The sequence below is a fragment of the Acomys minous genome (assembly GCF_964271855.1).
Source record: "Acomys minous genome assembly, chromosome: 12".
In the NCBI taxonomy this organism is placed as follows: Eukaryota; Metazoa; Chordata; class Mammalia; order Rodentia; family Muridae; genus Acomys; species Acomys minous.
The window spans coordinates 7,192,851-7,213,432 of NC_140493.1; the positions used below are offsets into that span (position 1 = coordinate 7,192,851).

The 20,582-nt window shown below is 45.3% G+C and overlaps 1 long non-coding RNA gene across 1 annotated transcript; it reads left to right on the forward strand.

The window, feature by feature from the left end:
• Positions 1 to 4,348: 4,348 nt before the first annotated feature.
• Positions 4,349 to 20,365, forward strand: LOC311578880. Its single transcript, XR_014772991.1, has 5 exons — positions 4,349 to 4,449; positions 9,284 to 9,343; positions 11,394 to 11,644; positions 18,973 to 19,135; positions 20,278 to 20,365. It is a non-coding gene; the product is annotated as an uncharacterized lncRNA (long non-coding RNA).
• Positions 20,366 to 20,582: the final 217 nt, after the last annotated feature.

Sequence of the window (20,582 nt, forward strand, 5' to 3'; positions counted from 1 at the left end):
ACCAATTTCCCAAAAGTCAGAGTGTTAGGGTTCTGTCCCAGTCTGCCTAGCAACCTGTGATGTCATTGCCTACCTGCCACTAGGCCATGGCCCTACCCAGGATTATAAAAGGACAAATCCAGGGCTGGAGAGATGGTTCAGTGTTTAAGAGCACAGGCTGCTGTTCCAGAGGTCCTGAGTTCAGTTGCCAGCAACCACATGGTACCTTGCAACCATCTATAATGAGATCTGGTGCCCTCTCCTGGTGTGCAGGTGTACATGCAAGCAGGACACTGTATATGTAATAAATAAGTCTTTAAAAAGAAAATAAAAGGACAAACCTACCTATCTCCTTTTCTCTTTCTTCCGCTCTCTTGTTTTCCCTCTTCCACTCCCTTCCTGTCTCTCTTACTCTCTTGCTCTTTTACCTGTCTCTATCTCCCTTCCTTTGTCTCTGTTTCCCTCTGAGGTACCCCTCACTTCCCTGCTCTCCCACCTGCATATAATAAACGTCTGTATATCAGATCTGTTGTATGGCATCTTACTTTTTAGTCATTAAAGCAGAGACCTCGGAGTCCTTGACGTGGCCGTGCCCATGTCAACTATGCATGTTCACTCGGGGCTGCCTCTACTCCTTACACAAGCAAAGGCTCCTGGGGAAAAGTGCACAGACTCTCACCGTCTGTCGGGCTCACAGCACAGTCTTGCACCTCGATTTCTTCCTGTGTACCTGGGCTCTGACAAATGGAGGACGATAAGCCTTTCCAGATATGGCGCTGCACTGCTTTCTAGAACTATCCTGAGTTCTCTGTCCCCATCTACAATACTCCCTTTAAGACCCCTCCCAGCCTGACTGGACATCATTATGTGTGCACCCCCCCTCCCCAGTTTCCTGTCCCCCTATTATTGTACTCCTTCCAAGTCCCGGGCCAGCTTGTCTGTTAATCATTATGCCTTTTTCCAAATCGGTTCTCGAATGCCCTAGCTTTACTCAGGACGTAAGCTCATACCACTCAAAACACAAAGCACTTGAAATCCAAAAGCCGTGGCTCTTCACTGTACTGTTCCGTCCCAAGCAGACATGTGTTGCTCACCGAATGTGAAAAAAATAGAAGGGTTTTCTAGAAAATGAAATGGATCTGAAGTAGGGGAACTTACAGTAAAACAAAACAAAACAAAAAACCCAAGAATATTACTCTATCACAGTTTTCTTCTAAAAGATAATATCCCCTTTTCCCTATGCAGAGGTGAATTTGTTGGAGCAAACATCAACACCTCCTTGCAGCCGTAGCACACATCCTGCAAGCGAGAGGAAGCACTTTCTCCGGCTCAGTAGGTATGTTTCTTGCCTTCTACTTACTCCATTTATAGCGACTTCCTTCTTCTCCCGGCAAAACCACCTACCCTTCTTGGTTCAAATTTCTGCCTCACTCACATTCTCAGGAGTGCAAAGAATTTCCTATGGGGTAGGATCTCATTCCCGCCCCCTTCCCCTCCCCCCCCCCCCATCAGACAGTATTCCACGAAAGCAATACTCCTCGGCTACAGAGCCTCAGAGCACTTCAAGGGCTACGAACACAGCTCTGCGCCTCCTTAACTTCCTTCCGTACCAGGGCCCTGGCAAACGCAAACCACACCTCTTGGCCACTGTCTTAGGAATACAATTCCCTTGAGGTCCCCACCGTAGCAGGTGGAGAACAGGCTTAGCCATTACGCACAATTGGACGGAAGCACAGGTGTCCTTGATTTAAGCTAGTTCAACTTAATAGCAACTAGTTCAGCTTAATATGGTGGAAACACAATGTGCATTCAGGTTAAAACTGCACATCTCACTTTGAATTTTGATCTTTTCTGCAGTCAGCGGCATGCGGTACGATGCCCTCTCAAGATACCAGGCTATGGCAGCCCACCACAGCTCCCAGTCAGAATTCCGATCATGGTACTCCATGGTATACTGTGCTGCTGGTTATATTTGGCCACAGGCCTTCAATAATAACATGGAATGTTAATCGCCATGGTAAAATTGGCTTCATAGTAGATGGCTTTACCAAGTTGTAGATTGCAGCAAATGCTCTGGACCTGTTTATCGTGGCTGAAGCTGAGCTGACACGTTAGCTGGCCTGGTTTCTGCTTCTTCCAGTCAGCTGCTCTGGCCTCTTCTTTGCAGCCTGCCTTCTCTGAGAGGGACTCTCAGCTTTTATTGTTCTCTCTGGTTGGGAGCCCTACCGGATGTAGCCAGTTTCAGGGACTTCCTGAAGCTCTCCTTCCTGATTAAGGGGCAGTCTTGGAGTGTTTCAATCTTGGAGGAAACTGTTACTCTACACCTGGGCAGAGTACTTCTCTCTGCTTGTACCTGGGGGAGAGACAAGAGATCAAGCTTGGACCCTCTTGTGGTTTTCCAGGGAGTACTCTGGCTTATCTAAGAAAAATAACTTAAATTGTGTAATAGTATAAATTAAGAGGTGGTTTTATCAGAAATTATGATAGCCCTGAATATGTGTAATATAGCACCATATTTATTCCTGACAATGAGTATTTAAAACTCATAATATTAAGTAGTCCCATTTTATAGGTCAGATAGCTAAAGTCCAAATAAATTAAATAATTTTAAAAAATCCACAAAGAGGTCATGTGAACCCTCAAATTCTGCTCCAAATAACCCACCAGCCCTAGATCCTTACCTTGTTATTAACCACAAGGACTGGTATTTTAAGGATAGGCATAAATTAGTTTCTAGTGATAGTTGCAATGCCCAAGGGCAGGGGGCCTTAGCAAGGCCAAGAGCTCCTTGTACGTTCTCTCCAGGGTCTGGGCTTCACAGGAGCATTTCCCTTTCTTGGGAAGCAGAACTCAGCACTGGGGCTTTGGAGAATACAGGAAGCAGAATCCCCCATCCCCAGTCAAGCTTGGAATCAGCTGAGAAGATAGACCCAGGAACCTATTAGGATCGAAATGTTGGCTTCGCCTGCTGATAGAGTTGCTTTAGTGGCCTGGCTGTAGTGTGTGATCCGATGGGTTTGTTCCATGCTCTGCCCCACCTCCTGTGCCCCGCCCACTCCTGGACCCCAGATGTCGATGCTCCAGCCTGAGAGACGTCTGGGACTGTAGGGTACAAGCGGTTGAAATTACACAGGGCTGTGGGAAAGATTAAGCTTTGTCACAGGTGGAAGCAATCTTGGCGGGCTTTACCCTTGGGGCACCCCATGAATACCTTGTGACAGACTGTTTGCAGCCTTCCTGGGCTTGGAATTCAGGAAGCCTACCTGGGAACCCCATCGTGGCTATTGTTTTCCTAATTGACCCTCGAAGGGAGAAGGAGACCGCCCTTTGCATCTGACTGGGAAGGTGGGGGGAAGAAAAAACAACAGGTTGAGGCGAAGAGAGCGCGTGGGGAGAGCAACTGGACCGGACCAGCTCACCGGTCAGATAGACACCTAAGGACCCGTCCCGTGGAACGGATACCGGAAGGTTCACTCTTCTGTCCCTTTAACTTTTTTTTCCGTCTTGTGTATGCTAGTTGGGTTGTATAATAAAGTTTAATTGTTAATAAACAGAGCCAACACAGAGCCTCTGGTTCAAGGGAAAAGGGAGGGAGAGATAACCCTTTAATGCTTCTTAAGGGAGAACAGGTACTCATTAGCTTTATCATTTGGTCACATCCTAACAAGCTCATCAAAAACTGATGACATCATAGGTATTATGTGCACTTCGTATACCTACCTAGCATCACAGCTTAGCGTCACCTATGTTAAACACACCTAGAGCGTTTGGAAGATGGGGCCAGGTGGTCTGAGCTGTTGGCTAGAAAAACTGCAGCACCCCAGAAGTATGTTTGTTGTATAGACTTGAATGGGCTTATTCCATAACGGTAACAAAAGAGGCAGAGTTTGTAGGGTACAGCTGGATTAAGGAGACAGGTCTCACTAATTTTAATCCCTGCAGGGGAGCAGTCTTTAGGCCATAAATATGTAGGGGCATAAAGCTATGGTGGACATTTTCTGCATACACTATCAGTACTTGAACTTGCTCCCCTGAGGAAGGCTTTCTATCCTTCTGAGTCCGAGGCAGTGGAGTCCTTGATATGGCCGTGCCTACATCAATAACTCACATTAATTCAGGGCCCTCACACGCATGCTCCGCCTGCTTCCTACACATGACCATATCTGTAACACATTGTGTGATGCTTCGTGTTTGATTGTTAACTATGTTGCTCCCCAAGATCGCCTGGCTGCCTTTTCATGTACCCCAAATATTGCTGTATAAACTCGCCTCCCTGAGTAAAAGGCCTACCCCTGGGCGGGGCAGAAGGAAAGGGCGGAGCAAAGATTCGAGGGCTTGGGGAAGAGAGGGATCTTGGGAGGAAGAAGGACAGGTGTCAGAGGAGGAAGGAAGCAGAGCCACCATGATGGATTAGGGTGGGGCGGAGACATGGCGGGATCGGCGTGGATGGAGGAAATCGGCCAAGAATAAGCAAGTATTTATAGAATTATGAACAGAGGTAGCCCAGACAGAAATGACTAAAGCAGATGGCGTGGGATAGAGGCTGGGAGGCAGTGTAGGCGGTAATATCTGTCATGCCCCAGGTGAATTAAGGCGATTCTAAAATCTATCAGGTGTCTGTGCCTTTATTGATTGTGAAAGCAGGTTAATAATGCCACTGTAATAATTATAAGCCTAAAAACAAACATTATTAGGCCATACTTTGAAATTAACGGCAACACGTCTCAATTCAAACTGTATGTAGTACAACTTCGAAAGTCTCTACGTTCCTTCACAGTCTCAACATGGCTTAAAAGTCCAAAGTTCAGAGTCTTTTCTGAGGCTCAAGGCAATCTCTTAACTGTAACTCCCTGTATAAAAAAAAAAAGCCAATTGTATGTTTTTAATATAAATGGTGCGGAATATTCATTGCTATCCCAAAAGGGGGGATGAGGGCATAGTGAGGAAACAATGAAGCAGAGAAAAAACGGAACCTCGTAGGGCAAACTGCAAGTCCCATGTCTCCCTATATAGAGTACGAGGCTCGATGGCTCTGCCGCTCCAGCTTTTCTGCCCACAACATACTTTTATCCCTTGGGCTGGTTCCACTCCCCATGTGGGGTTCTCCCTGGCAGATATCTCTTGGGTCTGGCATCTCCAACATCTGGGGGTCTCCACTGAAACACAAGCTTCATTTTCATAGCTTCACACAATGGCCTTTCAGGGTTACCTGCGCTTTCAGAGCCTTTATGCAGGGACTCACCTGGTACATACTGGGTGGCCTCGGTGGCTCTCTGAAACTATGGAGGAAGAATCCATGCTTCCTTCACTCCTGTGCCCTTATGGCTCTAAAGCCAGCACTACATGGATGACACTGCTGAGGCTGGGTACCAGCTAAGGGGAGCCCGTGCCACCTTGAACCACATAAGCAGAAGCCTTTGAGCTGTTTAGTGTTCTCCTTCATCTTGCCCTTGAGGCACCCTTTCCTTTATTCCTGTCCCAAGCAAGAGGCCTCTCCTTGATGATGTTAGTCTCCTTATCTTTTAGCATTGGCCTTAGCTGTAATGTAAAAATTCTGGTTCTCTTTCTCCAAACTGTGCAAATTATATCTCTTCCTGCCCCATCTCTTTCTGCTCTTTTTCATTATAAATCTATATGAGTCATTAATAATAACCGTGCCACACACTCATTATTATGCTGTCTTGAAATTTCTTCCACCAAAGAAATTAGTCCATTGCTTTTTAATTTAGTCTTTGGGAAGTTCTTTAAAAAAAAATGATTCATTTATTTTTTTATTTTATGTGCATTGATATTTTGCCTGCACACATGTGTGTGTGATGTTGTCAGAACCCCTGGAACTGTAGTTACAGATAGCTGTGAGCTGCCATGTGGGTGCTGGGACTTGAACCTGGATCCTCTGGAAGAGCAGCCAGTGCTTCTTAACCACCTAGCCATCTCTCCAGCCTCATGTCTGGCAAGTTCTCAGGACGAGGGCAGAAGGCAGCCAGACTCTTTGCCAAAATATCAGAGGAATAGCATCTGGCCCAGTTGTTAATATTGTTCCCCTCAGATACCTTTTGAGCTCAGATGCCACAGTCTTCGTTCCTCTCAGAGTTACTCTCTTTCAAGCTCTGGATAGGACAACAACCGTTTAAGCTCTGCTTACCACATTTTCCAGCCCAAAGTCCCAAAGTCTTCTGTGTTCCCCCAAACCCCAACACGGTCAGGTTCTTCTCAGCAGCACCTGGCTCTCTGGGACCAGCTTCTGTATTAGTTACTTTTCTGTTGCTGCGATGAAACACCACGTAAGGAAGAAAAGATTTATTATAGCTCATGGTCCCAGAGGCATGATCGTCCATTATGGTGAGCTGGAGGCATGGAAACAAGTGACAGGTGTGGCAGAAAGAGCGGGACATTCAAGAGCTCACATTTTGAACTGAAAGCGAAAAGTAGAGGGAATGACCTGGAAGTGCCAGGGGTCTTTAAACCCTCAAAGCCACGCCCAGTAATACACTTCCTCCAACAAGACCGCCTCTTAAACCTCCCCCTCCCCCACCAAAGGGACCAAGGGTTCAGACATCTGTACCTTTGGGAGGACATTTACATCCAAACAATCTGCAAGCTGCCACCCCAGTTCTCGCCATTGTTGACGGAAGCATTGAGAAAAATGATAACATTTAGCATCTTGGTGTTATGCCGGGTCTAGCGTCTGTAGTTCCCACATGTCTGTATCTCAGCTGGATTTTTTTTTTCTTTTTGGTCTAATTTAACTTGTCTAAATTAGCTTCTTTCTCAGATATGTGGGGAATCCACTTGTGTCTTTAGAAGTCTATATTTCTGCAATATTTTACTTTTACAAAACTCCCTACTAACTTGTAGTGAAAATTTATAAATCTCTCTGTGAAATGACTAGAGCATCAGAACAAACAGCATAAAAGCGAGAGCAAAATACTATGTTTGGTTATTTAATAACAACTGGGATTTTCTTTGATTCAAGAGACAACTGAGCTCGATTTATGATCTACATGTTGATGAAGACAAGGCTGGTGAAAATTTTAGTGGAAAAAAAAAAGGGAAGTAACAGTAATGGGTAGACAAGGACGGCCCCCTTTCCCATATTACATTTGATTCCTCAAATTTCTAAAACAGAGGATGGTTAGGGGGAAAAAATCATAAAACATGGTTATGCATTCTGAAAACCATGTTCTGTTTGGTTGAGAGCTGAGTATGTTTTCATTTTCTTTTTAAAACTATCATTATAGGGCTGGGGAGATAGCTCAGTGGCCGGTGTGCGTGGTGATTACTGCTCTTGCAGAGAATCTGGGCTCAGCTCCCAGCACCCACGTGGTAGCTCACAAATGCCTGTAGCTCCAGTTTTGGGAAGTCCCACACACTCACTTGGCTCATATACGTATGTGGTACACACTTAAAGACACAGTGTGTGTGTGTGTGTGTGTGTGTGTGTGTGTGTGTGTGTGCACGTGTGCATATGTAGAGAGCAGAGGACAACTTGTGGGAGTCGATTTTCTCCTACCATGTGGGTTCTGGGAACTGAACTCAGGATTGCCAGGCTTGGTGGTAAGAGCCCACTCTTCCAACCCTCTTGCTGGGCTGGGCTTTTGTTCAGGAACACACTGTATAGAAGAGTAAATAAATGTGTGTCCCCCACACTTAGGGAGCATAGTCATCCTTTCATTGGTTCTGTTAAGAACACATGGAGCCTAGGGCGGGCGGTGGTGCACACCTGCAATCCCAGTACTCAGGGAGGCAGAGGCAGGTGGATCTCTGTGAGTTCGAGGGCCCTTCTGGGGGTGGGGGGTGGGCGAATACATGGAAGGCCTTGGTTCTGCTCTATTGTTTTGGATGATTTGTCATTTTACCCAAGCTCTGTGACACTCACCACTCTTCTTGGGCTTTGGTCCTGGCCACCAATGAGGAATCACCTAAGCCCTCACAGGTGCTCTGCAAGGATTAGTCAAATAAATGAATTTGTAGCACCCCCCCCCACCCCACTCAGTTCTTGCAGAGCGTGTCTGAGAAGTAATTTGCAAGTGCTAATGGATGCGCCTCAGATAGGCTTGAAACCACATCTGTGTCACTTTTCTGGTTCTGCAGGCTCAGGTACTAACAAAGGTTTTCTTAAGCTGTGGGTGGACCTGAGCAACCAGTCAGGGGAAGCCTAGTAAACTTTTCCCTCCCTTCAGAGGGTGCATTCAGACAGTCTGAACTCAGAGCCATGTTGCGCGTGCACCCCTCTACCCTTATCGTACAGAACAGGATCTGGAGCATGTATGTGCTCGCTGCCTGCTGCCTACATACATCTTTTACACAGTTAGTCATTTGCTTCTGTGTCTGTGGCCAAACAACACAGCTCCTGTCTTGGTTTTTGTTGTTATCGTGTTTCTCTCTGTGTAGCCCTGGCTGTCCTGAATTCGCCTTGTAGACCAGGCTAGTCTTGAACTCACAGAGATCCACCTGCCTCTGCCTCTCCAAGTGCGGGGATTACAGGTATGAGCCACCGCACCTAGCTTGACTTATTAATTTTGTCTAGAATGGTACTTGATAATGTAATAGTAATAATACTTTCTTGCTATTTGAGGGGTGTTATTTTGATTTCTTTGAAATGGGGTCTTTCTATAAAGACCAGTCTGGCCTTCAACTGTCTGCCTTTATTCACTCCCGACACCAGTGCAGGGATTAAAGACATTTGACACCACACATAGCTCAATACATTGTTTTTTGTTTTGTTTTGTTTTGTTTTTTTCTGAGACAGAGACTTGCTTTGTAGACCAGGCTGGCCCCAAACTCACATCGATCCACCTGCCTCTGCCTCCTGAGTGCTGGGATTAAAGGCATGCACCACCATGCCTAGCTAATACATTGTTTTTGATAGAAATTAATAAAGGCAAATAGATTAAACCCCCCCCTTTTTTTTTTGTCCGTGAGCATGACTGGTGATTTTAGTACCTTGTCTTTGAAGTCCGAAGTCAGGCTTTTGTAGCCAAGCATTTAAAGTCATGTTTTTAAAAGTCCACTGTCTCTTGATACATATGATTTTGCTTGTTTACTGCATGCTGAGTGCTTTGCATACAAATCTGAATGAGACAGAGCTCTGACCTCAACGAAATTATCATATTATTAAACAGCTTAACAGCAGCTGTTAGCTAATGATTGCCACAAGTAAGTGGTTTTACTTAGAATTCAGCTATCACTAAAATCTTGGATGCTCTGAGAAATTACTGTGACGTATTATGTATTTGTGCTAATCTCAACATAAGGAGAATAAAGCACTCTAGCATGTTCTGATAATAAAATTGTTTTCCAGAACAAGAGGAGATTCCCAGAAATAAGAATCACTGAAACTTTTACCAATGCATACGTTTAGGTGAGCAAGGAGTGGGGGGGGGGGGGGAGTACTGGAAATGCAGTGTCACTTTTCCCCAGCTGAGAAACATTATTCGTTTTTAAGGAACAACAGGTTGGTAGGTCAGAAACCAGAAACAACGAATGAGGACATTTAAGTATTTTCATCTTTTAAAATATATAATATCAGGAGGAGTTTGTGTTTGATGATGTACGTTCTCAGACATGCATTGTGCTGTAGACTCTATTGTGTTCTCAGCAGGGGGACCTAATTGCCTTAATAATGGAAGAGAGGAGAATACAGAAGTCAGAATGCTTGGAAGAGAGTGCTGTGTTTCCACTGATAAGCGTAGTTCACATCGACCCAGAGTGGAGTAGAGTTCCGTCTTACACAAGGGTTGAGGTCCAAGACAGTAAGTCCTGGGAAATCTCTTAAGGAGACGTCCCTGCTGGATGCTGCAGGCGCTGTGGAGTGTGTCAGCTGAGTCGTTGGAACCACTTTTCCTAGAATTCCATTCCATGTATGGTTCTGGGTTAGAGCTGGCCACATCAGAAGTTTGCTTGCAATTTGGAAGGCAGCAGAGAAGTGGCTGGCATGGCTGTGGGGCCCTGCACCCTTGTGTGCTGCCTTCTGCCTACTGGCTGTGCCTCTGTCACCCACCAGCTCTCTACGCTGAAAGGCGCCTGCTCTTTCTTAGGCCGCCAGTCTTATGGAAGCTGGCATAGTGAGAGGCAGCTGTGGAAACCTTTTGGTTCTCTGAGCTTTAGTTCCCCCATGTGGATTCTGGCTTCTTGGTCCTCTGCCTCACACAGCTCTTCTTCCTCTTAAGACTAGTCTTTCTGAGCTACGGCATCTTCACGGCCGTGTCCTCTGTGCCAGCTTCCATAGGGAAGTCTACCCTACGCCTCATAGCCCTGTGCCACTCAGAGTGCTTCTGTCTCTGCATGAATCCATACATCTTGACTGATGCACACTAAAAAAAAATCTGTTGGTACATCCACCAGTTGGATTTCCCTTTTACCTGTTGTTGTGGGTGACTGTCCTCTGAGCCAAGCAACTGTCATCTTGGGGCATTCATCAGTACCCCTTTGTAAAACATCGTCCCAACTGGGCTTATTGGAGGTTTACACAACAACACACACACACAGACATACATGTAGAAACACACACATACACAGACATGCACACACATAGGCACACATATAGAGACACAGACATGACACAAACACTTTCACACAGAGAAACACACACAGAGACATATATACACAGACATACTCACATACAGACACAAATACACATACACATAGAAACACTCACACACACAGACATGCACAAACATAGACACAGACATGACACAAATACACTCACATACAGAGAAACAGAGACACACAGGCACACACAGACACGCTCACACACAAAGAGCAACACACACACAGACATACACGCATACACACACAGACATACACGCATATACACACAGACAGGCACACAGAGACCCACAGAAGGACCCACACAGACATGTGGACACACACACACACACACACACACACACACGGGTGGAGTAGGTATAAGACTCTTGCCTGAGTATCCAGTGGCTCCCTACACCTGGCATCTCTGAGTGTGACCTCGGGGAAAGTGTCATCCCTGCTAAGTGAGGCTTTCCAGGTGGGGCATGCTGGGAAGGAGTGTCCATACGTTTGCAGATCACCCCTCACTGAAGCTGGCTGCCCAGAGTGAACCCTGGAGGAACCCTGCCTCTCTTTGTTGTTGGGGCCTTAGCAGAAGGGGTAGACATTGCCTATGCCCCCTAGAAAAGAATTCTAGTTAACAGCTGTCCTGACCCCACTTGATGGGCATTTGATGAAGTAGGTGGCTTGAGGTCGTTTTGTTTTGTTATGTTTTTTAAGGGCGGGGCTACACTGTAGCTCAGCTCACTCGGTGGCTCAGGCTAGTTTCAAACCCGCAGCGATCCCTCTTACCTCATACCTCAGCCTTCCGAGTGCTTATCTCCTGCGTGCCCTAGCAGGAGTTGTGTTTTTGTTGTTGTTTGTTGTTTGTTTTTCCCTCTCAGATTCCTCAGACCCGCTTTGGCTTCAATAGTCACTCCCAAATTGGAACAATTTGAGGTTTGCTCTACCGTCACAACTTGAGCAGAGAGCAACTGTAAACCTTGCCGGTGAAATGCGCATGCTCAGACCCCCTGAAGCCTGGGGAGGTCCATCGCAGCCTGATCTGGAAGGAGAGCAGAGGTTTCTGGAGATCACATACTTTTAACAGATGCAGATCTATCAGTCCAGAGCTGTGTAAATCTTGCACCTGACAGTGAGTTTTAATTAATGAGCTGTCTATCTTGAGGCTGGGCTTCTTGATTTATACAGGTTTTGTTTCGCTCACGTTTTTCTTAAACAAGCCTGCAGGCCGAGGCTTCACTGTTTCAAACAAAACCGGACTCCCTTAGCAATATTTATGACTTTCTCAATGGGATACTTATTGGAGAGCAGACCTTTGATCTCATTGATGGTAGAGAATTGTAAAAGTCCAATGTTTTCTTTTTTAATTCCTTTTTTAAAAAAATGTTTTTAAATTTTATTTTATGTTTAATAATTAAAAAAATAAGAAAATAAGATGCCGGGCAATCGATATTATAAAGAGGTTTATTAAGTGAGCATGGGGAGAGAAGGAAAAGGGGAAGGAGGGGTGCGGGGGGGGGGGGGGGCGAGGGACAGGAGAGATAAGAGTGAGAGCCAAGAGGAGGGTTTGGCCTTTATAATCTTGGGTAGGGCCACGCCCTCATAGGTAGGCAACGGCAGCACAGGCAGGCAGACGGAAGCAGAATCCTTAAAACATGACCAGCTAGATCTTCTGCCTACATGTATACATCATGGATGGCTTAGATCCCCTGGGAGTGGAGTTACAGGCAGCTGTGAGCTGCCATGTTGGTGCTGGGAATTGAACCTAGGTCCTCTGGAAGAGTAACCAGTGCTCTTAACCTCCCCCCCCCCCCCATCTTTCCAGCCTACCTATTCCTTGTCTAAAAGCCTTCAGACTCCCTTTGCCTGGAAGAGGTTTCACCCTGGCCTTCTTGACACGTGGCCTAAGGAATTCTAATTGGCCGGACCAGCTTCCTGAGTTCCGCCATCAGATGCTCAGGGTGGCACTGACCCACATCCCGGTGGCCACAGTTCAACCTGGGGCCTCTTCATTGATGGGATGGTCACACACACTCACAGCCCTCTTAATGTGCCCAGGCTGTCTCCAGTTGCAGCCTGTAGATTCCTGCTCTGGCCAGGGACTGTCGCTTCCCCTACCATGGTGACTTCGAGGTGATGTTCCTTAAGATAGGCTACCAACAGAGCCAGGCCTCTTTTTCAGTTCTTTCCAGCACACCTAAAGGGAATTTTCTCCCTAACCTACTGACTTTGTCTTCTGCCCATATATATGTTCCAGTGTCCTGCCAGACCTCCTACATCTGGGATATTGTCAAAGCAGCTACCCACAAATCGTGCCGGCTGGGCCTGCACTGTTGCTCCTAGCTGGACCTGCATTGCCCTTCCCAGCTGCAGATGTTCTCAGACCCTGGACAGTAAATGCAACAGCCTGTTCTTCCAGAACCTGGCCGACATTTCAGCCTTTATCGCTGCCCTACTGTCAGCAGGAAGTAGTTAAGAATATTACTTCACCCCTTATCCATTTGCAAAAGGCTGAAATGGTGTGCTCCAGGCCTGGGACAGACAGCTCCAGGTTCCCCCAGCACTCCTCAGCAGAACCTTTTCTCCCCCGTCACTATATAATCTGGACATTTTGTTGATATTGCTTTTTTCTCTCTCTTTTCCCCTGGCAGCCAAAAGCTGCCTCCGTTGAACCTACATTTATATACTGTAACTTACCTTATATAAAAACAAACCACCGTTCCTCATTTTTTAATTCTAGGAAAAGGTAGGAATAAGAATATAAGTTTTGACTTTGTATACCTGGAGCTTCCCATGTGCGCTGTGTTATTTGCGTAACTAAGTGGCTCATTAACATGTCTTTTCAGCAGAGTCTGGGGTATTGCCACACATGACAACAAACACTCCACAGCCTTTCCCCTCACTTGGTGCCGCAGCTCCCTCACGGTAGTCTGCAGCTCACATCCCTCCACGATCTGCTTTCCACAGTGCAGATGGACTGGGCTCCAGGGGTCTCGGGGAGATGGGTGAAGAGTGAAGCAGTGTCCATCCTGCCCTGGTGAAGTCTGCTTTCTTAGGATGCAAGCAAACACTGCACAGATAGGTCTGTGCAACTGATGAGTGCTTTAAAAAAATAAAATAAAATAAAAATTAAAAAAAAAATATATATATATATATTGCCTTGAGGAAACGTGAAAAGAGGGAACGTAATCCAGTCTGGAAATCTGTGTACGGAAGTGACACTTCCACTGACAGCTATAGTTAAGCGAGAGGCAGGAGGATGACTGTTCCAGTAGACAGTGCTCCCATAAAACTTCAGGCCTTCCTTCACAGGAAACCGGAAGTGCGCCTAGGGTTTTGACAGGGGAGTAACTGAATGAGACTGCCCAGCACAGAGTCCCTGGAGCCCAGTCCACCTGCACTGTGGAAAGCAGATTGCGGAGGGGCGTGATCTGTAGACTACTGTGAGGGGGCTGTGGCACCAAGTGAGGGGAAAGGCTATGGGGTATGTATGTATGTACGTATGTATGTATTTATGTATGTATGTGTGTGTGTGTGTGTATGTAAGTATATTTCGTGGAACTTCCATCTGATAAAGGACCCATAAAAAGATTGCATACAAGATTCTTAAAACTCAGTGTAGGAGCCGGGCGTGGTGGCGCACGCCTTTAATCCCAGCACTCAGGAGGCAGAGGCAGGCAGATCGCTGTGAGTTCGAGGCCAGCCTGGTCTACAAAGCGAGTCCAGGACAGTCAAGGCTACACAGAGAAACCCTGTCTCGAAAAACCAAAAAAAAAAAAAAAAAAAAAAAAACTCAGTGTAGGAACTGGAGAGAGAGCTCACTTAGTGGTTAACAGAACTTGCTTCTCTTGCAGAAGACCTGAGTACAGTTCCCAGGGCCTACGTCAGAGGGTTTGTAATTTCTCAGAAATCCGGCTTCAGGGAATACAACACTCTCTTCTGCCTTCCACAGGCACCTGCACTCACAGCCGAGGCTGTTACACAGAGAAACCCTGTCTAAAAAAAACAAACAAAAAAAACCCCCCAACAACTCCAAAACAAACAAACAAATAAACAAAACCCCCAAAATATCCAGCATGTGGGATGGGATGGGGTTAGATGGGGAGGATGGGAGGGGGGGTGCGAGTGGCTCATGATGCTCCACCCCTGGCTGAGGAGATATTAGCAGTTGATGGCTGCTAGGGGCGAGGGAGAGTCCATTTTCTTCAAGGGCGTGGCCTCTGCTCGGTTGCCCAGTGCTCCAGTGGATGGCCCTGCACACATGTATATAAATGGCTCTGATTGCACTTAGTGGGCTGTAAAGAGCAACAGCAGCAACAAAGTCTACAAAACAAACCAATTGTGGACAAACGATTTGAACAGAACATTTGTCAAAGACTAAGACACACGGCGAACAGGCACATGAAGAGATGCTGAGCATCTTCACCTGTAGAAAGGCGGAACAGCAGCACGAGAGGCCTGCGTACTCTGTTGTAATTACTAAAACAGGCAAGCTGACACTCGGAAAGCCTGGAGGGTGCTGGGTAATCCTACATCCCTTGGTGGAAACACAAATATACGCAGCTACTTAGGGAAACCAATTGACCATTTCTTTTGTCATTACGTACACCTTGTGATACAATTTGGAAAATATTATTTTTATAAGTTATATTATAAACTTATAAAATTATATTATAAAACATTATTAGAAGATAAATACAGAATTTTTGTCTGAGGGAAATGAAGGCCCAAGGAAAGCCTGCCTGCATGCATGCCTGCAGCAGCTTTAGTCATAAGTACGCCAATCCAGAAAAAACATCAAATACTGCTTGGATAGATGGATTCATAGCGACATTTGCCTACGATTGCACTGTAAGACTATTCAGCAGTATAGAGAAGTGAACGATAAACGCACTCACAGCATCACTGAATTCAAACGATTTTTGCCAAATGAAGACATCAGATTCCTAAAGATCCATGCTGCGTGGTAACATTTATTTGTCCAGGAACAGCGGAAACGGAAATCAGATGTGTGGGTGCTAGGCTGCCAGGGGCTGGGAAGGAGTAAGTGACAGCTGCACAGGGGTACAGTGAGCCTTCCGAGATGGTGCGAACTCTGCATACCTTGCTTGGGGGAGGTTACCTGACCATATGATGTTTTCAGATGCACTGAATTCTATGTCTTAAAAGTTGGATTTTTGGGGCTGGAGCCATGGCTCAGAGGTTAAGAGCACTGGCTGCTCTTCCAAAGGTCTTGAGTTCAATTCCCAGCAACCACATGATGGCTCACAACCATCTATAATGTGATCTGATGCCCTCTTCTGACCTGCAGGCAGAGCACTGTATACATAATAAATAAATAAATAAATAAATAAATAATTTTTAAAAAGATGGATTTTTGCTAATTTTTTTTTTCAGTTCAAAGACTGACATTTTGCAGCTTCCTGGAGAAAACTTGTAAATGAAACTAATAAAGGACAGAAGACAGCTCGGTGTAGCTCTTCCAACTTCTCCTCCTGGTTCCACCCCTCCTGGAGCTGAGGTTGTCACCACGAGCAGGTGGACACAGGAGAGAAAGAATAAAAATCTACTTTCTGAGCGTTATCCCAGGCCGAGGACTATTTGCTCTGTTCTGCTTGAAGGCAGTAATTAAAGTGGAAGGAATAATCTATCAAATTTAAACAAACATTTCTGACATGGTCCTTTTAGATGAACCCTGTTTGGTCATTGGGGAAAGGCATTTTCGGGAGGGACACTCATCTTTCGCCCTCATTAAACATAGAAATCCCATATGATGTCTTACCATGACGCACGTGTGTCCATTGCAAAAGCACCGGTCTTACCCTTAAGGTAACAAGGGAAACTTCTAGCATTTGCCAAAACCAAAACACAGCAGCAGCAATAACTTTGCCAATGTTCGTGGCAAGAAGTGACTGTTGTCCAAGTGTGGAAAGCTGTGACAACACTCAGGATGCTCCCTAGACCAGCAGCACAACCCTGAAACACTTGTGAGCCAAAGGCAACAGGTCAGGTCCACAAGACCAGAAGGCCTGCACCAAGGCATCTTATTCTGCCTCCACCTCTCACGACGGTCTGTCATCTTCCTTTCTGCGCTCCTGGCCTGACATTTTGAGAGAGCAGGAATGATGATTACGGTGAGATCTTCCTGGCATAGGAGCGCATAGCAACCATATTCCTTCTGTTTTCTTGAATTTTCATAGTTTCCTTTCCCATTGTCAACCCTTGTGCCCTAGATTTTGACAAAGAAATATGGGTACATTGAGAACAGTAATGGTGTGCCGAAGCACACAACCCCAAACGCTCTTCAGCATCTTTCAGCTGTCTGATGTCACTGTAACAGGGCAGTGCAGTTGATGTTTTTATGAGGCAATATGGTGATACCAAGTCTTAACAGAAATACTGTGGAAAATGGTATTTCTGAAGATGAGTTTCAGATGTATATAAATGATAATTACCTAGTTGATCTGTTCAGCTAAGAACCAAACACCTTTTCTAGAACTAGGAGAAGCTTGTTTTCAACCAGTTTTTGTTTTTTTGGGAATTTCATATTTGTGCATTTATGTAATTTCTGCTCTTCCCTCCCACTCTCAAGTCCTCTCACGACTCTGGGTTATTTGGGGATTCCCATGGGAGCTCTTTGGCCAACAACTCAATTAGATGTAACCCAATATTAGGACTGGAAGCTTTATTTGGTGATGAGAGACGGTCAGTTGGGCAGAGAGACTTTTCATTGAAAAAATGTATATATATATGTATATATATATATGTGTGTGTGTACATATATATACACATATATGTACATATATGTATATATACTTGTCTATGGACTATACATTGAATATATGTACATACATATGTGTGTATATATATATATATTCATACTTGTCTATGGACTATACATTATATGTATGTTTATATATATTCACTTGTCTTGTCTATGCACTATAAGGCAAGTCCCCAGGCCATGAGCTTTCTATATTAAAGGCTGTGAGAGGCTTTAGTTGCAGTTGCCTACACAAAACATTTGTTTCCCAAACTTGCTTTCCCAATGTTATGTTTAAAATCCACTATTCACATTTGAGACACAGAGTCAGGCGGATCTCTGTGAGTTTGAGGCCAGCCTGGTCGAGTCTAGGACAGCCAAAGCTATACAAAGAAACCCTGTCTCAAAATTAGAACAAACCAGACCAACCCCCCCCCCCAAACCTCATTAATTAAAGTCACGATTCATCTCTCTCCTTCAGCTCCTGAATTTAACCTCTCAGCAAGTCTCAAATACACCTCACACTGATCTCTTTTGCACATCTGCATAGCTCTCGTCCAAACTGCCAGCTTCTTTCAGATGCAGTAAGGGCTGTCAATTTGTTTGGTAAAGGTCCAGATGATGTTTTTTGGCTATGAAGGCCAAATGGCCATCTAAATGGCAAATGTTCAGATTTTCCATTTTAGCACAGACGCCATCCATACAGCACATAAGCAGATGGGTGTGGCTGAAATCCAACGCACTGTCACTCACCAATGCAGACCTTTGGGAGTAGTTGGCTGACCCCTCTCCTAGCTGACTCCAAGAGGCCTCACATCACTTCAGCTGCTGCTTTTGCTCTTTCTTTCTTTATAACACTGCCTGAATTCCCTGAATTCTTCACAACTGAAACTTGAACACGTCACATCTGCTGATGACTTTGCACTGCCTTAAGGTTTAGAACTCTTACCATGGCCAAATGCCTATATTTGATGCCACTGCCTCCTAGAGCATCACCCCTTAGTTTCTGTATGTCACTTTTGGGGCTCCTCTCACTGAAATGTACTTCCCCACTCATGGTACTAATTCTCTAAGTCTCTGTTTTATATGTTATCTTTCTTAAAGGGCTTTTGGGCTGGGGGCTCAGTCAGCAAAATGTTTACCACTCAGTTATAAGGAGTTTGATGTCCAGCATTGGTACAAATTGCCAGGTGTGGTGTCCTGAGCCTGTGTTCATAGCTCAGGGGAGGTGGAGACAGAAGGATCCCTGGGGATCATGGCTAGCCTGTCTAGAGAGCTCCTAGTTTCCTAAAGAGAGCTCTCCAAAGTTGACCTGTGCCCCCCAACAACAAGGAAGACTTTTCTTTGACCATCACCTTTGTTTTATTGGTTTTGTTTCCTCAGAGCTAATAACCCTGTCAGCTGTAGTTAAATAGTTCATTTTGGGGTTACTCGTTCAGTGTTTCTCCCATGAAACAGTAAGCTCCAGGAAGTGAGAGACTGGTATCTCTGTGGTCCCACACAGCCCACAGTACATAGTACACCCATCAGCAAAGCAACTGATCACAAATAACACAACTTGGACGCAACAGTGAAGCCAAATAGAGATTTACTTTGATCACACAAGAAAACGCTGAAAATAGGTGATGCGGTGTCTTCACAAAGGTCCAGGAGTCACCAGGAGCTATTTATTTCCTTTCTACTTTGTATCCTTACAGTTGCAACTTGGTAACCTTGGCTTCAGGAATTGCACCTGTGTTCCCCACAGCTCCGTGATGCTGCCAGATGAGCAGGGGTGCTGGAACAAACCCACCAATGCTCCCTTTCTACTCCACTAGGTATACCTGAGAACACGGTCAACCCTACTTGAAAGTGAACAGGGTGAGTGTCGGTGTGGGTGAAGGGGCAAGTTACTAGTTTACAGATCACTCTGACATCTTGAAAGATAGGGGATTATATCCTAAAGGAATAAGAAAAGAATTATTGCTAGGTATCTCCTTGTGGTGAGGAGGCTACTAACATATTTGTTGAGTAACCAAATGAAGTCCTCAAAACCAATACATGGCCGAAACACCTCTGACTCAGGAAAAGATGGCACCTCAGCAACATGTGTTCATATGTCAAATCTCTTCTTTTTATTTTTATTTTTTATTTTGAGACAGGGTTTCTCTGCATAGTTCTGGCTGTCTGGAACTCACTTTGTAGACCAGGCTGGCCTTGAACTCAGAGATTCTCCTGCTGCTGCCTCGCAAGTGCTGGGATTAATAGTCTGTACCACCACTGCCCAGCCTTAAAATATTTTTATTATTTGTTAAATTGACAGCCTGTGTTCCTGGTGCACACAGAGGCCAGAAGAGGGCATTCAATGCCCTGGACCTGGAGTTACAGAGTTTGTGAGCCAACATGTGGGTTCTGGGATCTGAACCAGGATGCTCTGCAAGAGCGCCCAGTGCTCTTGACTGGGGAGCCACGTCTCCAGCTCCTCTCTTACTTTTAGCAAGTGTTGCTCTTGAGGTCAATGTTTGGACTTGACTTACTCTAACTGATTTCAAGGCTCAGGGTGGGCAAAGCAATAGTGCCACTGACCGCTGTTTCTGCTTTTGCTAGTATTCTCAAACGACGATCTGCTGGAATAGCTTTGTAAATATGTGCATTTTAACCCAACATTATTTTCTTTTGAAATACCATATTACAAAAATTATAATATATAAATATTTTAGCAGTAATAACATGGGTAATCATCCTTAATGGCCTGATCTGCCTATAGGCTTCTAGTTTAGGATATAGCACTGCTTCAGGCGACACTATAAACATGATTTTTATGTTGCCCCGCTGTGAGCATCTTCAAGTCAATAGCAGGAGAGATGCTCTTCTCTTATTTAATTTTTTAATAGCTCCCTAACCTACATTCCACAGACTCACTCTATAAAGTGCAGAGAGGAGGCAGCCTTAATAGCAAAGGCATCCAATCCTCTGCTATTTTTCTTATAGTGTAAGTTTTTTTTTTCTTTTTCTCTTTCCAGCTCTGATTCTACTTAGGAAAGTGAAAATTGGATTTTTTTCCCCCTGAAGTATTAAAGAATTAGAATGAAGATGTGCTTTAAGATGGAGGTAGTGTATTAATAATTTACGGTGCTCAGTGGCACTCGGAGCGCGCGCATGACAGCGTTGAGCCTGGGCTGCATGGCTCCTGGGCTCTTCTCTGGTGGTATGCATTTCCAGACTTTCTTCCAAGGGTGAAGACAGGATTGCCAGGAGCCAGGTCAGACCTGGACTTCTTTTAAACCTTTAGACCACTCCTGTGGTCGGGGGTCCGTGCCCCACTGCC